General features: G+C 46.5%; 1 long non-coding RNA gene across 4 annotated transcripts in view; it reads right to left on the bottom strand.

The window, feature by feature from the left end:
- LOC133374681 (uncharacterized) overlaps positions 1–11,139 on the bottom strand; it is a 40,841-nt gene extending 29,702 nt beyond the window's left edge. For 2 of the 4 annotated variants that reach the window (XR_009759936.1, XR_009759939.1), the window contains exons 1-2: positions 9,297–11,139; positions 5,742–5,909 (exon numbers count right to left, since the gene is read on the bottom strand). This is a non-coding gene — a long non-coding RNA (uncharacterized LOC133374681). The remainder of the gene's footprint in view (positions 1–5,741; positions 5,910–9,296) is intronic. The other 2 variants (XR_009759937.1, XR_009759938.1) reach the window with 2 other exon arrangements.
- Between the last annotated feature and the right edge of the window lie 5,374 nt (positions 11,140–16,513).

The raw sequence follows: 16,513 nt of genomic DNA, 5'->3' as shown, positions 1-16,513 counted from the left end.
TATCCCACCTTTTCTCCGAGGAGTTCAAGGTGGAATACATGGTCCTCCCCGCCCTCTCGTCATTTAATCCCCACAACAACCCTGCGAGGCTGAGAGGTAATGACTGGCACAAGGTGAGCTTCACGGCCGAGTGGGGATTTGAACCCTGCTCTCCCAAGTCCCAGTCCAGCACTCTAAACATTGTACCGTTACATGTTAAACAGACACACACAATACAAAATAGACATCCACAGAAGAGACCCATTCATCCAGCCAGGCATGCCACTTTTAAACAGTTGTGGCTTCCTCCCTCCAAGCAACTTGAGAGCTGTTTGTTAAGGATGCTGAGAGTTGTTAGGAAACCCCTATTCGCTTCCCAGCACTATAATTCCCAGAGTGGTTTAACAATCAGTCCCCCTTCCCAGGGAACTCTGGGACCTGTAGCTCTTTAATCCTGGAAGAAGGGAGTGACTGACACATTTGAAGACTGCGTTCACTTCTCCAGGATAAAGATGCCCAGCTATTTCCACCATTCCTCTGGGGGGCTTCATTTCCAGACACCCCCCCTCACCATTAGGGCTGCGTCTCTCCTCTTTCCTCCAGATGGCGAGCAAGGAAGAAAGGCAGAAAGACAAACGAGGGCTGGGTGGTTTCCAGGGGGCCGGACAATCAAAGCCAAGTTAATGCAGAAAGTTAAAGAAGTCAAAGGCAACACAGGGACCAGTCCAAAAGTCGGTCAAGGGACTCGAATGGACATGGTTTACACTTGGGCCCCCGACAGACCGAGGGAGATTGTCGGTCCTACATGACAATGTGTGCTGCCGACTGCAAGCTGCATCCAGCCAAGACAGTGGGGGCCAGATGGGAAAAGGCCATCGCTCAGTGGCAGAGGACCTGCTTCGCATGCAGAAGGTCCCAGGTTCAATCCCCTTCATCCCCAGGTAGAGCCAGGAGTGCCCCCCATCTGAAATCCTGCAGAGCTCTTGCCAGTCAGTGCAGACAGTACTGGGTTAGATAGACCAGTAAGCTGACTCAGTGTACAGGCAGCTTCCTGTTGGTGAAGGAGACATAGTTCAGTGGCACAGCATGCAGAAGGTCCCAAGTCCAGTTCCCAATGGTATCTATAGTGAGGGCTGGGGGGGAAACTCCCTGCCTGAAACCCTAGAGAGTTGCTGCCAGTCAGTGCAGACAGCACTGAGCCAGATGGACTAAGGAGGTCCAAGTTGGGGGGAAAATCTGGGTCCCACTGCCCTGGCTGGATGCAGCCTGCAATGTTCAAGGTGAAGTGCATTGCCATCCAGGACCAACCATTGCTGCGCATGGCTAGAGCTGGATGGATCGGTGCCTGGAAAAGGGCATTAGCCTTCCATTGCCTAAGACCATTGATATGGAATTCCGTCACATCCACACATTTAAAAGCTTTCTCCAAAGAATCCTGGGAACTGTAAACATGTTCCCAGGATTCTTTGGGGGAAGCCACTTGCTTTAAAAGCACTTTAAATGTATGGTGAAAATGTGGCCCAAGTGTTCTTCTGCTCAGACTACATGCGCTGAAATTAACGGGCCTAAAGTTCCCATGACCAATACTTTCAATGGGTTTACTCTATGACCAATGTTGGATACTACAACCCCAGGTTCAAATCCAGCTGGTTTTTTTTTAACTGAGCCATAAGCATTGAAGGCTTCAGTACCAGCATTTGTTTAAAAAAAAACCTAAAACATCAGTTCTAACTATTTCAGCTGGACTGTTCCTCACAGAAGCACCACACTTCCCTGGACCTGGAATTGTAAAATGGAACAAATGTGAGGAGAAAAAGTCCTTCTCTCTTTCGTTTGATCTGCGTTGTTTTGCTTTGCTGCTTCGTTAAATGGGGAAAAAAATCTTTAAATGAAAAACACATCAATGTCAAAACCCTTTGATATGCACTTTTGAAAATGGGGCTTCCTCACCCCCTGCCATTGCCAACAACAACCCAAAATATTTGTGCCCAGTGGAAATTCTCAGTTCTAGATGTGAGTCATTCCCCCCGCTAGCCCAAAGGCCGGGTGATGGGTGCACCAGCACTAACATACAAACACCCACAGGCACTGTGGTTAGCGGGTCAGCCGCTGGTGACTCAGGAGGACGCCCTCAGGAACGATAAGCATCACAAGGAGTAACATCTGGAGACTACTCTTGGTGGGGAAAACGTGGGACAAAAGTATGTGCAAAGACAGAGTAGAAAAAAGGTCACCGGCCTTCCTGGATGCTGGCAACAGCTTTCTCTCCATCCCCGTGCACACAGGTATAGTGTAAATGTGTACTGCCTTCAAGTTGATTCCGACTTATGGCGACCCTATGAATAAGGTTTTCATGAGGCTGAGAGGCAGTGACTGGCCCAAGGCCACCCAGTGAGCTTCATGGGTACGTGGGGATTTGAACCCTGGTCTCCCAGGTCGTAGTCCAGCACCTTAATGTGCACTAAAAACAAAAGAAATACATATTCCAGTGTGCAGCGTCATAGACCCCCCTCCTAATTCTGCTTTGAGGCTTCCCTGCAAAAAAAGTCAAGAATCCCCAAACTGCGTGAAATAAGCTACAGAGCACTGATGTCTGAGCCTTTGGAAGCAGATCCCTGCTCCCATTTTGCCAGAGAGAAAACGCTGGAAGGGTTTTGAGTTAAGGATGGGGGGAGAGAGAGAAGAGAGGTCACATCCTCAACATACCACATCGCTTCCCCCAAAGAATCTTGGAAAGGGTAGTTTGCTACGGGTGCTGGGAAGTGTGGCTCCATGAGGGGTAAACTACCGTTCCCAGGATTCTTTGGAGGAAAGCCACGTGCTTTGAATGTATGGTGTGGACGTGAGCAGACTCTGCCACTAATATTTGCTCCTACATTGATTTGGGGAGGTGAGTGGTAGTGGAATCAGATTGACAGGGAGGAACGTTTGCACATATTGTGGGGAGCGGGGTAAGCAAAGATGAGACTGTCCCTCTCCTTCTAATTGAGTTGTCAGCTGTTCTTATTACATGCTGCTGCTGAAGCTGCTGTGTCATTTCTTTGTAAGCACATTCATTGACTCGTGACTTTTATGGATTTCCTCTCTGCCCCCAGGCTCCCAAGATGAGGCAACATACAGACATCCCCCTCCTCCAACTCCCAACAAAGCTTTGCATGAAATTAAAATACAGGATACGAAGAAAAGACTAGCACAATCAGCATCAACAGAAATATGCCATTAAAACAGGAGCACCACCCACGCTAAAAACAGGGTCATTCCCCCCCCATAACAGTCTCAAAACACTAAACAGCCTAACAAACCAGACCCAGTAACATAAACAGTTCAAATCAATGACAGCGGTGGCAGCTATGAAAACATGAAAGAAAATTATAGTCTGAGCATCGAACATCTCAAGGGCTAATCATAATTCTGTTGAGTTTTCACACTCACAACTTTGTGTTAGGCACAACTCGGCATTCTGAACGTTTCAGCTTTTAACTTCTTTTTTTTTAAGATGCAAATTTCTAGACCTTATGGTTATAAACAGAAGCTTGCATGACAGGGTCGGCTCAAGGCATTTTGATTCCTGAGGCACAGGACAAGATGGCGTTCCCCCATTCCACATATAAAATTTTACAGTCCACGGTAGTTGAGGGCAGCTGGTTTGCTTAGGGGGCACAGAGCGATCACGTGTGTGGGCCTCACCAGGCATCCGAGATTAGTGATGAGCAGGATTGCCATTAGTAAAGACAAGGGCAGGTTTTCACAGCCGGACATCGCTTTTAGCCCTTCCTCAAGAACCATAGAAGTAAAATTATGCTAAACAATTTGCAAATATAATAAGCAGACTTCTTTTATACAGGCCCTTAGCACAGAAATGAGATTCCCACGCTCCCCCCCCCTTTTTTTCTTTTGGTGCAAAATAGACAGTCTAGCCTCTCATTTGCTACTTTTCAGATGGGATATTCACCAAGCTCTCATTCTCCAGTTCAAAAGTCCACCTCTATTAAAAGACGAAATGTAATTTATACATGACCATTGAGAGAAGGGGGGTGGTCTCCTCCCCAATCTGGGAAGCGGAGGGATATTAAGACTGACATACACGCTTCTGGGTGCACCCAAGATGCGCATTAAAGGCATCACAGATATTGCAGCTTTATTTTCCAACAGGAGGCTGAAGAGGACAGACCTTTGGTCAGAGCAAAGTAGGGCTCCTGTGTTTTTTCTTCTTCTGTTCATGCAAATCTCACAGTGGAGGATAATAAACAGGAGAAGAATATCCTTGGAAGAGTTTTCTCTTTCACTGTGACATCGCAACGCACATTCATTTTTAAATTGTTTTTATATTGTTTTAAATTTTAAAATTGTGTTTTAAATTGTTTTTAAAATATGTGTTTTAAATTGTATATTTGTTTTAATGTTTTTGATTGCTGTAAACTGCCCAGAGAGCTTCAGCTATGGGGCGGTATACAAGTGCAATAAATAAATAAATAGATAAATAAATACTGGTCTGCAAAATCTTAAGAGCCCCCAATGCTATGAGGCACCCTTCTTGCGTGATTATTTGTTTTAATCCCCTTTGCCTCTTAATGGCGACATAAACATGTTTCTAAAGTCAGATCCTTGGCTTAAAAGGATTAAGGACCCCCACCCGCAATTGCAAGCCTTGTTTGGCTTTTCCCGCCAGCTCTGAATCCACCTCTTTAAGCACGTACGCAATGTCGGTGCATGTGGGGAGGGGGGTGGAGAAAGGAATGTGGCCTCTTTTGTCCATGTGCCTGTGCACTAATTGCTGAGGGAAACCGGAAGCCATGCTAAAGATGCGTTTAGCACTCAGCTCCCTAAAAGGAGAGAGACTGCTGGGGTCAAGCCCCACCCACAAAAAGCCTCGCTTTGGCAGTCCAGAGGTGCCTTGGCTGACTGTTATAGACTGCCCTTTCATAAAAACACAGAAAGGCGGTATGCAGCATACAAAAATCAAAATAAGTAAATACTTCCTGGTAAAAAGAACTTCACATTGCAAAGGCCTGTCTGAGTAACATCATTTTTTAAAATGGAAATGCACTGCCTTCAAGTCGATCCCGACTTATGGTGACCCTGTGAATAGGGTTTGCATGGTAAGCGGTATTCAGAGGGGGTTTCCCATTGCCTCCCTCTGAGGCTAGTCCTCCCCAGCTGGCTAGGGCCTGCTCAGCTTGCCACAGCTGCACAAGCCAGCCCCTTCCTTGTCTGCAACTGCCAGCTGGGGGGCAACTGGGCTCCTTGGGACTACGCAGCTTGCCCACGGCTGCACAGGTGGCAGGGCACATCACCCCTGAGCCTCTGTCTGTGGGGGTGATCTTTTGCTGGCCCTTGACACCCAGGAGACACGAGTGGGGATTTGAACTCACAGACTCTGGACTCCCAGCCAGGCTCTCCTCCCCACGGGGCTATACCAGCTGCTCTAACGTTGTTTTTGGACATTGGCAGGGAATTCCACAGGGCAAGACCTGCTGCACTAAAGGCCGACCAGACCTCCAGGGTGTGGGGAACCACCACCAGAAGTGCCCCATCGGAAGATCTCAGGGGGGATCGAGGTGGAGCATGAGGAATCAGGTGGCCAATGACATGACTCAGTGACTTGAGGCCACTTTTCTCTGTACATGTTCCTCCCAACTCTTATCATCTTGTAATAATCCCTAACCATTGGCCATACTGGCTGCAGGGGCTGATTAGAGTTGCAGTCTAGCAACTTCTGGAGGGCACCATATTTGGCTGTTTCAGACCTTGAGCACTCTCACCTTAGTTCCTCGAACAGTCCTCGTCCCTCACAGCAAAAGCAGCCACTGGAGTGCCCTCCATATTTTGTTGGACTCTGGCTCTCATCTGCTGCAGCAGCCAATGGTCAGGGGTGATGATGATGATGATGATAAAGACGAAGAAGAAGAGAGTTGGGAGTCCAGCCACATCTAAAAAGCACCACGTTGACAAGTGTTGTCTTACAACAACAAAATCATTTGATGTTCGCACTGACAGTATAGTCCAGGGCAGGGCCTAAAAACAGAAAAGCCCACCACTTGAGCACCGGGAGGTGGGATCTAGCCGGGTCCGGTGTGGAACAGCCATGTTGCAAATGCTCAAATGCGTCTTTTCACATGTTCTGGGGGTGGAGCCCAGGTGTCTGAAACACCTGGGCAGGTACGCAGGGATAAAGAGGACACAGAAAGCCTCCTTGAGACTGGGATCTATTATGGGGGGCAGCTCACCGGTACAGCGCCTGGTCTGTACGCAGAAAGTCCTGGGGTTCAGTCCCCAATGGCATCTCCAGGAAGGGCTGAGGGAGTCTGAGCCCCTGGAGAGAGGCTATCAGTCAATGCAGGCAATACTGAACTGTGCAGGGCGGCTTCTGACATTCTGTGTGAGGGACTGAGGGCCAGATGACAGCCTGGAGTTTTGCTCCCTCCCTCCCCCTCTTTCCATGAAAGAGCCAGCTGTGATCCTTCACAGGGGCAGATTCCACCCCCCACACACACACACTTTCGGGGGGACGACAACATCTAATGGATGCTGTCCTTGTGCCAAGGCCTCCCCTCTAAAGCAGAAGGGCGGACAAAGGCAGCAGCTGCCAGACACAGCTGTGGGGCAAAAGGGCTGTGTTGGAGAGCAGATGGCAGAGGGGGCGTCATCGTGTGTGCCCTCCCCTTCCTCCTCCTCTTGCCAACTGCAATCTGGCTTCAGCCAGCTCTCTGGGGGGGGGGGCTGCGAGACCCTTTTCTTCTGCTGTCTCTTCACTCACCTCCGAGGTTTTGCCAGACTTTGCTTTTTTTTTCTTTTTTGCGTCTAAGCTCCTAATTAACCTCATTCTTGCAGGTGGGTGGCAAAGGGGGAAGAAGTGCAGCAAAGGAAATCCGGAGTGAGACTGAAAAGGATTTTCTGGTGGTGGGGGATGCTATTCTCAGCTGGCGTCCCCATACCTTTGGAGGCTTTAGCTGAGTCACTACAGAGAGGGGACCAGTGTGGAACGGAAGAGCGCACAGGGCTGTAGCCAACTAAACCGTACTCAGAGTAGGCCCATTCAGACCAGAGGATTTAAGGATGGCTATGGTCATTGATTCAATAAGTCTACTCAGAGCAGGACTGAGTGCTACACAGAGCAGCCCCACGGTAACCAATGGATTTAAGTGCATCACAGTCACTGATTTCAATGGGTCTGCTCAGAGCAGGGCTAATATTGGGAGGTAGCCAACTGGATCCTCCTCAGAGTAGACCCAGTGAAAAGTTATTATGGGCTTGATTCTTTGGGTTGGGGACAGGCAAGACCATGGCTATGACCATCCTATATCCTTAAAGCACATTCCCCCTCCCCAAAGAACTGTAGTTTACCCCTCACAATTCCCAGCACCCTTAAACTACAGTTCCCAGAAATCCTTTTGGGTGCGGGTGGGAATGTGCTTTAAGGGTATGGTGTGTACGCAGCCCTTTGGAGGGGCAGGATCCACCCTGGAGATCTTGTACACTCCCTCGTTTCTGAGCTCTTTTAACTGCTCGGATTCTTCAATTTACTCAGCACTCAAATACACATATTTTACTCTCTATGAGCAAAGAAGGGCATTGCTTGTAAACACAAGAGAGAGACAGAAAGAGGATGCAACAAGGAAGCGTGTTGGGCTGTTAGCTTCTTTGTGGTGGGATGCGGGCAGGATTAAGACATGGCAGGAGAATTAAGCAATGTGGAAGCAACAGAAGGGGAAAAGGAAGCAGTGACACTGGAACACAGGAAGTTGTCTTCTACTGAGTCACATCCTTGGTGCATCATTATGGTCTACATCCTTGGTGTCCAACACAGTTGCCACTTGCCACTTGCAGCGAAATGGCTATTGCCCTGCACAAACTGGTGTTTTACTTCTACCTACCAATTTTTTTTAAAATCATTTTATACATGTACCAGTTCAAAAAAGTGTCCACCCTCCGCCCTTAACAATCACAGATTCACCCTTGGGTCCTATACACTTCTCTGACTTTGAAATGTACAGAACTGTTTTTGAATTCATGAAAGATCCATTTCATGTTGACATCTACAATTCTCGACTGTCTCAAGAGCTTGTGAGGCTTTCTTTCTTTGGAGAGGCGCCTTTTTTAACATGGATGTGATTTTACTTCAAAGCACTCAACATTTGAAAGATGATTCAATTGTTACGATGTGGACTCATATTTTAAATCAAAACGAGTTCACGGTTCTAGATACAGTTCAAAACTCCAATGTGGCTTGGTGAATCAACTTTTTTTGTGGCAAAAAATTGGCAAAATCAAAATGTAGGTTGCAGATGACGGACAAAAATTCAGAGACGGAGTTGCAATGTATTCTAAATGATTTTATGTCTGATTTTCCTGCACTGCTTAATTAAAAGATATGTGTCAGATTTCTCACTAATTCTGTCAATAATAGCCTTTTCAACCTCCCAGGACCCACTCTGGAACTGAGCTGTAGATGGGCATCTTGGAACAGTAGAACTTCAAAGTGAAACCACTGAATTACAGCTCAAGAGGTTGTGTTATCACTTGTTGACTGAATCAGGACAACAAATTTTTAAAAAATAAAATCACGCTACATGTGTTAATTGGCTCACCAATGCTAGAATGTCTGTGTTGTCAACACAACTAGGGTTTTTTGTGTGAACAGCCACTGTTAATAACATAAATATCTCTGTATTTTCTTTCCTTCTGACCTTACTGTTTACAACACCACCACTCCAGCTAGCCAATGCACTTTGCTTCATGCATCTGGAGCCTGTAAAAGGGTGAGCCATCATAAATGAATCTTTAAGGGGCCACAAGACTCTCTGTACTTAAAAAAGAGCTTAAGGCTAGAGAAGGAATCGGAAACAGGAAAGCAGAAATTTAAAACCAGCAAGGAGCAGGAAAGGAATGCATTTTTTTTAGGTTAAGGGAAAATAAAAGGCTACTTAGAAAGATCTGCATAATTGCTGCAAGAGAGGAAATGTCCCCTGGCCATCTGCCACTATGGAGGGTCATCTACTAAAGGGAAATGACTGCCAGTGAAGGGGAAAAAAAGAGAAGAAGCCTGTCTTCATGCAATGCAGGATAAACCCGAGGCTTTTCATCACGATAGCTAAATAAATCCTGCCTGCTCAATGGCTGGGTAAGAATCTAGGAATAAACAAGGGATGGGTTTTTGCCAACGTGGACGTGTCCTCCAGAGTTCTTCATTTTGAGGTGGGGAACCCTTTTCAGACTGAGGGCCGCATTCCTTTCTGGGCAACCTTTCAGGGGCCACATGCCAGTGGCAGGCGGAGCCAGAGGCAAAAGTGGGCAGAGCAATGAATGTAAATTATTACCTATGTACTTCTTCTTGGCGATCACTCATGACCGAGTAAAATTGTCTTCCAAAATAAAGTCTTTAACAATGGATCCGTCTGAATCTGTATCCACCGCAGATGTACCAGTTCATGACTAGAGGCTTCTGGATTTCACAGTCCTGCCCCAGTCATCATTCACTGATCGCCATGGGACTTTTGTTATGGAAGACGCCTGTGTGTGAATTTGTTTTATGTGGAGAGATCGGTGCACCACGATCAACACACAATCTTGACAGAAAAAGACTTTGATCCAATGGCATGGGTACCATGACGATTGGAAGTCCTTTATCTGCTGCAGCCTTCATCCGCCTTCACAGCCGTTGTAACGTACACATTGTTATCCTCCGCCTGTTCTGCCGTTGACGACATTCTTGGATCGTTCTTTGTCTGGTTCCTCTCCCTTGACCTTACCACCATGGGTGACCCTGCTGGAAGTACATGACTCCTGACGGCATTGCTCATAGGCTTTGGCTATGGGGCGGTATATAAGTACAATAAATAATAATAATAAAATAATAATAATAACAATAATTGGAACACGCAAGCCCACTCACCACTACAAAGTGATGATCCAGCGAGGTACCTTTGTACAACACACATCTCTCTCTATCCTACATCCAGGCAAGCTAAAGGCAATATCAGAGTTCAGGGACACATTCCAGCCAGATTTCTCTCTCTCTCTCTCCCCTGCCCCAAAATTTGCTTTGCTTATCATCTAGCCTGATGAAGAGTTCTGGAGAACTTGTGAAGCTTGCACACTGTTTTGCAGTGTTCTGGTTGGCCTAATAAAAGGCACCACCCTAATCAGTGGCGGTGGCTGGTGCCCGTCGCGACTCGTGGGGCAGAAGTCAGGAAGCCCAAGCAGCTGAGGGAACCAAAGCCAATGGCAGGCAGGGCCAATTTGTTCCAGTCTTGTCCCCATCCTCCGCTTCCTCCCTGCCAAGTTCTACAAGGGGGGTCACTGAGACTACGGAGGGGGAAGCTGACAGGCAGGGCCACCCCTCAGACTGGCTGTAAGCTGGAAGGCAGGCAGGTGAGGGCTGGCGGAAGGCAGACAGAGACTGGAGGACCGTGCCCCACTTGCCTTAATCCTCCACCGGCCCGAATATGGTTTTTGATTTTTTTTTCTTTTGGGCCAAACATGGCTACTTTTCCTTTCTGAGTTTCCATGTTTGTTTTAGAGTCAGCAAACCATTCTCAGCTGCTACGCGCAGCATCAAAATGCAGGCCAGCCCCCCACTTCCTCCTCTCCGGGTGCGTGCGGCTGATAAGCTTCCCCCTGTGAGTTTTTATCTCCACTCTTCTGCGAAATGAGACCCAATTTCTTGAGAGCTTGGCCGGATTCTGCGCACATCCCGACTGGGACGTTTACAGGGTTCACCCCCACCCCCATTTCTTAGTAAAACATGTTCCTCTGACTCACACCAAATTCAAGGAAATACTGAATATTTACTTGCACCCGAGAGGTTTCATGAGCTGAAACAAACAACTCAGCTTTGGAAGGAGGCTACAATACAGCTCTCCCTAGAAACTACCAGAGAAATGAAAGACCACAGAACAATCCCACCCCAACAGCGGTTCCCCCGACCACGGCAGCAGCTGAATCCCAACAGCCACAATTTTAAACAACATCCAACAGTTGGTAGTCATCGTTAGATAACTTCTGTTTATGCATGGGGACAGGTTATGTTTACATTGGCTTTACTATTTATTATTATTTATTTAGAGGGTTTGTACAGTGGATTTTCAGACACACCCCCAAAGGCTTACATTCATGTCAAACAAGGCAGTCCCTACCTGCAGACATACATCTAAAATACACATCACAAACGGGGGGGGGGGGGGGGAAGACAAGGAGGAAAGCAAACTCAGGCACTAATTCTTATAATGACCAACTAGAACGAGAACAGTTTAAGGGAAGAGGGCACCTGGACGGAACTGGTCTTCCAACAGAACTGATGGAATTTTATGTCTCTGTCTTACCTGTCCGATTTAAGCCACACCTGAGCTAGACATTTAAAACCACTGCGATGCCCCCCCTCCCAAGGACCCTGGGAATTATAGTTTTGGGAGGGCCGAACATGGTCCTGTACATCCCACATCAAATTACAGTTCCCAGAGATCCTTTGCAGGGAAGGCTGGTCATGGAAACAGACTGACGGAGATATATACATATGTAATATATATACATGTATGTTGTAGGATACTAGTTCCCCTCTATTCTGCACTGGTTAGGTCTCATCTTGAGTACTGTGTCCAGTTCTGGACACTGCACTTTAAAGAAGGATGCAGACAAACTGGAAGAGGTTCAGTGGAGGGCAACAAGGATGATCAGGGGACTGGAAATAAAGCCCTGTGAGGAGAGGCTGTAAGAACTGGGCACTTTAGCCTAGAGAAAAGAAGACTGAGGGGAGATAGGAGAGCAAGTCCTTGAAAGGTTGCCACAAAGAGGAGGGATTTCTTCTCAATCATCCCAGAGCGCAGGACACAGAAAAATGGGCTCAAGTTACAGAAAGCCAGATTTCGACTGAACATCAGAAAAACTTCCTGTTAGAGAGGTATGGCAATGGAACCAATGATCTGGGGAGGTGGTGGGCTCTCCAACACTGGAAGCATTTAAGAGGCAGCTGAACAGCCACCTGTCAGATATGCTTTAAGGTGGATACCTGCATTGAGCAGGGGGTTGGACTTGATGGCCTTACAGGCTCCCTCCAACTCTACTATTCTATGATTCCATTTATAATCTGCACTTTTATAAGAACATATCAAGGCAGAATACAGCACATAAAAATAAGTAAAAGCAACCATAAAAACATCATTACGTAGACCGAACATCAATAAATACAGATTGGTTAAAAAGAGAAAATTCCACCTTTCTAAACAATGTAGTTTCCACAAGACATGTGAAACAAGAGAGAAATGGACCCTGCTGAACCTCTACCAGCAGGGAGTTCCACAGGGCGGGGCCTACCACACTAAAGGCTCAGTCCCTGGTGAAGGCACCGCAAGCCTCCGGGGCCATGTTTCAGGAACCACTGAAAGTGCCCCATCAGAAGATGTATTCTGCACTAGTTGAAGTCTCCGGACCGAGATACAAGGCAGCCCCACATAAAATGCATCACAGTAATTTACACCTACACACGCATAAAAACCTACATGTTGCATGTAGCATTAAGCTTTTTTGGAAGTAACTTACCTACATGCATATATATAACAACTATATTCACACACAGACACATGTCAAAATGTTTCATCCTGAACCCTTAGTATTACACTGTGGGTTGCATTCATCTAGGTTCTACTCAGAGTAGGCCCACTGAAATTGATAAACCTAAGCTAGTCATGTCCATTAACTTCAATGGGTCTGCTCTGAGTAGGACTAACACTGGAAACAACCTAGTAACTCCACCTTTACCCCAATCCCGTGTTTGGACAATCTTTCAAATTCATAATAATCCAAGAGTCTTCATTCATTGTTCGGGATAAACGACTCTGTCTCCTAGGTCACCTTAGTCATCCTTTTCAGATCTTTCCAGGGTAATTGAGGTTTGCAACTCAGCCATAGAACATGAGATTTCACCGCAGTAGACAATTGTAGAGGACAAAGCACTCGGATAACCTTCTTTCTAGCCCCTGTGACCTAATCGTATGTTTTCCAGTCTCAACGAGGCTTTATAGCAAAAGTCTGCTGGTTCAGCAAAGACTTTGGTGCTCAATAGTGGCGAATCCACTTGGCTCTCAGGAGGGTAAAAAAACGCTGGGATTTTTACTAATTCAAACCATAGGAAAAGATACTTAAAAAAATAGCAGCTCAGCCTTTCCACCAGCACTGGTATTTTATTGCAGGTGAATTCTGAAACAATCTTGCACACAATTAACACTGCATTAGTGGTAAATTTATTCTGTGTTGTTAGCTGTTCTGTGATGCTTGCTCCTCACCACCACATTATCACTGCCCAGAGTGGCCACTACTTGCTTTGTTGAATGTTTTAAATATTAACAGTTGTTTCATTGTATACTTTCATTATGGATGTTTTTAATGTTTTGATGGAATTGTTTTACTGCGTATTTGTATTGCATACCTTAATTATGGGTTGATTTTTATAATTGATTTTATACTTTTAAACCTCTTAGAAGCCATTTTTGGCATGTAAGCAGCATATAAATTAATAATAGTGCAAAAAAGAAAAACGAAGACAACCCGCCACCCTGAACTTTTGATACAAAAAGTAACAGGATTTCAACAGCAAGTTCAAGGATATGGACTGAAGCAGTATGATTGCCCCAAAACTTTTGCACGGCAAAGAGTATTGAAAGTGGGATCGCTTATGACTGCCCCAATAGCGTCATGAGCACAAATCAGGAATGCACACAAAAGAAGAGACTCTAATCCAGGCCCTGGCTGTTTTGCATGGATATATTTTGGAGGACAGGAGTGTGCTAAGTGGGAGTTTGGCTCTTCAGAAGAGGTCATGTTTGGACAAACAGCCACTTCATTTTAAGCTTATGCCATAATCCATGCTTTAGTATTTCAGGTGTCCACAAAGCGCCTTGTTTATTTGAAGCAGCTCTGAATACTCTTTATTTTCCCCTTCTGTTCTCAGAGATGGGATGGTATCAAACTAGGTCCTACTCAGAACAGACCCATTGAAATTAATGGACCTAAATTAGTCATGTTGATTAAACTCTATGGGTCTCCTCTGTGTAGGACTAACATGGGCTACACCACCCACCGTAAGCAACTGCCAGCCTTATGGCAGCTTCAAGTTCTTTCTACAAGCATTTAGTTTATAGGACCCTTAACTGGGAAAGACCTCAGAAGGTACCAATAATACTTACTTTTCACATTGATGCTGGACCTGTTCTCCAACATGCTGAGGATACCATATGTGCGGTTTTATCCTGGCAATGCTCTTACAAGGTAGGTTAGCCTAAGGGTTAACAGACTGCTGAAGTCACGTAGCAAGGGGCCAGAGCCTAGCAAGGATTGGAACCCAAACTCATAGCCCTCTAGCTCTTAATATAGCACAGGGATGAGGAACCTGTGGCCTTCCACCAGAAGTTGCTGGACTACAGGACCCAACTTTCCTGACCATTAGCCGTGCTAGTGAAATCCAATCGCATGTGGAGGGCTACATGTGAGTCGGCTGAATGGTCTACCCAGACAAGTGCCATTTCTCATGGCAGGAGCTCTCTAGAAATATTCTTGGATGAGCATGTTTAGGTATTGTGTTCTATTACTGCTTTACACAGTTTTAACGTCTTATGTTGTAAGGCTTTAAGACAATCTCCTCTGTGTGAAAAGCAATGCAACAATAATAATAATAGCAGCAACAGCAGATTCACAGGTCCTAATGGAGCAAGGGCTGATGAAAGCTACTTCACAGATAGGCCCTAGGTCTGGTCAGATCCTGACTGCCTGGGAATCATATGTACGGCGCCTTGGGTTCTATGACAGAAGAAAGGCAGGAGACAAATGTTAAGAAATTGAAACAAAGAAATATTAGCTGTATCAAGGGAAGACAATTCACACCATCTGGACAGTACATGCACACAAGTGGGGGGGAAGAGCCCTCCATGTGAATCTTTCTTTTTTAATGCAACAGCTGCTTTGTCATCAAACAAGCAAGGAACGTAAGAGGCAGGTCCACCACAGACCCCAGGAAAGAAGGAAAACGGCTAGGATTCTTCTTTAAAAACCCCAGCAACTCAGACCACCAATTATACTCAGAAAGAGTTTTGGGTTTTTTTTAAAAAAGGAGAGCTGTTCTCTTTCCAGACCTGGCCAGCACCCAAGAGTGAGTTCATGTTAGCGGAATGCAGTCTCTTGTTGTCTGCCTTTAGCAAGACACTTATGGCCTCATTCATAGCCTTTTCCTCAGTGCCCCGGACAGCGGTTGCACCAATTCAGTGGTTGCTACCCACGTCCCAGGAAACAAGGGCGGCTGGCCTGGGGATAAGCAGACTCCTTTTTACCCTTCCGCCATCTTGAATAGGGCACAGGACAAAGCTGAGAGGGTGCAGCCCCAATGCAGTTTGATTGGCACTTCTTACCTCCAGTCACCTCCTAGCCACTAGGCCTGTCACTCTCAGCCTAACCTAAACACCATAGGATTAAGCCCTTCATGCATCTGATGAGGTAGATTCTAGCCCCTGAAAGCTTATGTCGTAATACAAGGTGGAGACCCTCAAGCCCAAGAGCCAAATGCGCCCCCCCAGGCCTCTCTATTTGGCCCTTGGAAGTCTCTCAAGGCCACACTCCTCACTGGCCTGACAGGAATATGCCCTTGACCTCCAATAATGTCTCCTGCTCACCTGAGAGCGAGCGAGCAGCACACTGTACAAATTTATATTCATTGCTCTGCCTGCTTTTGCCTCTGGCTCCACCCACCAATGGCATGCAGCCCTCAGAAGGTTGCAGGGAAGGAAACTCAGCCTTCAGCCTGAAAAAATTCCCCAGCCCTCCCATAATAAATGTGTTAACTTTTTAAGCTGCCCAAGGCCTCTCTGTTGATTTTATCTCTTGGGGCGGTTCCGACGATAAAGTGTGGTGGGTGAGATCCTTGAACACTGCCGTGAGGGCCTTTCAACAATAAGCAATAGAAGGTTAACTAGAAAATAAATCTGTTTGCTTGAACTGTCGTTAACTGATGAACCAGTTCACCCTGCACATCTGAGGTTCCCTCACTGGGTGGGTGGTGGAGAACTTGTGGCCGTTCTGATCTTACTGGTATCTGGTTGGCCACTATGGGAAGCAGGATGCAGGACTAGATCGGGCAAGGGGGAGGGCTAACTTGTGGCCCTTCAGATATTGTTTAACTCTCAATTCCTATCACTCTCCAGACAGTAGATGGCCAACAGTCAAGGATAACAGCAGCTGTAGCCGCAAAGCATCTAGAAGGTCACAGGCTAGCCAGCCCAAGCTTTAAATTCTTACATGCTACAAGCACACCTTTTTAGGAATAAGAATGAAGTGGGGCCTCCGGTGAAATTCTGTCACAAAAGGTGCCACCGTTGCTGAAGGTTTGGGTAAAAATGATGGGGAGTGCACTGGTGGAACTTTCCAATTTAGTACAATTAAGAGGAAAATCAAGGGGCATGCATGACCATTACGAGGGACAAAGCACACTAATGAGGATGCTCTTTGCCCCACCAGCAGGCCCCTGAAGGACTTGCTGCATCTCCGCTTGCCTGGA

The sequence above is a fragment of the Rhineura floridana genome, chromosome 22 (genome assembly GCF_030035675.1).
Source record: "Rhineura floridana isolate rRhiFlo1 chromosome 22, rRhiFlo1.hap2, whole genome shotgun sequence".
Classification (NCBI taxonomy): domain Eukaryota; kingdom Metazoa; phylum Chordata; class Lepidosauria; order Squamata; family Rhineuridae; genus Rhineura; species Rhineura floridana.
The sequence above is the reverse complement of the archived record's forward strand: the minus strand, read 5'-3'. Positions and strand labels throughout refer to the sequence as shown.